Raw genomic sequence first — 1,392 nt, forward strand, 5'->3', positions numbered from 1 at the left:
AAGGATCCATCAGGAATAACTTGTAGAATAAGTCTTACAATTTCCTCATGGATGAATGGATAACCTTGCTGAAAAGGAATCTATAATGATAGGTCCTCCAGCCGGGGGGGGGGGTGCTAGGCATGACATCATGTTACCGGGTCATCAAAGGATCAACATCATGACTCTTGGAAAGTTGTCCCAACCATCATATCTGACCGAGATTCAGATCCGATTGGTGTCAGGATACCTCAGACTTAGGATACCTGAGAAGAAAAGGTGCAACGCAAATTGACGAGATGACATTGTAAGATTCTCGGGGAAATGAACTATGAAGTGATTTCCGTTAACAAGAGTCCATCATTAACCCAAGGAGAGGACAAGGAGGTGTCTGGTGAACTCAACGGCAATTCACCGAGATTCCCAAAAGATAGATTTCCACCATTAAGTGAACAAGGAGATAACATTTGTCAGATCAAATGATATAAGGAAGTATGCTCGAGGAAAACATACACAATTAAACATTGGTTGAAAGGTGCGCCCGAAATATGGGTTGGGTTGCACGACCAATGTCAGAATGGTGATTCAATTAGCGAAGGACTTAGAATGAACTATCGCCCATTCACTTCAAAGCAATAGGGTTGTTAGAAGTTTTGAATTCACACGTCATAGCTCCATTGTCGGTATTCCGGTTGAAAACAATACGGGGACCAAGGAATGAACGAAGATGGCAAGAAGTATTATGATATCAAGAATTATTAAGAGGTGGTGAAATTCTCACCACATTCTTGACAAAAAGAGATGGTAATACTTCCGAGGTAAGGAAGATCAGCTGCTGGGTAGCAGTGATCTCAAGGTTTACACAAAACACGAACAAGTTGTGTTGAACGGAAGGCAATAAAGTGGTCGATGAGAACAGGAATCATCGAGGGGCAAGGATGGTATTACCCATCATGAATTCAATTGAATTCCTGGAAGAGCTCATAAGGTTGATGATGATCACGACACAATTGTCGAGAGATTTCATGCAGACGTAGTCAATCAGCGACGACATCAAGTCAAAGGAATGATGAAGCAAGAGGTTATTGGAACCACAGTTACGACACAAACTCGAACTCAAGCTTGTTGTTTAAGGTGAAAGGGTATGACGAGGAAAATCGACGTAAGGTTAGTTCATCGTCGAAAATTGGTGCTCCGAGAATAAGGACCAGGTAGCACCGTTAGAATCATCACGACAATGCTATAGCCAAACAGGCTAGGAATGGTGTGATCGGGTAACAAACTCGTACTTATAGAAGCTTACTGAAGAGTTGTTGAACCGTAGAGCGGACTCGGTTCAGTTATCGGTGTCTTTGAGTGTTCAATAACTCAGAGCCCGCGAAAAATTGGAATCAGTGGGAAGGTAGCACTTGA

Source organism: Triticum dicoccoides, chromosome 2B (genome assembly GCF_002162155.2).
Source record: "Triticum dicoccoides isolate Atlit2015 ecotype Zavitan chromosome 2B, WEW_v2.0, whole genome shotgun sequence".
Taxonomy (NCBI): domain Eukaryota; kingdom Viridiplantae; phylum Streptophyta; class Magnoliopsida; order Poales; family Poaceae; genus Triticum; species Triticum dicoccoides.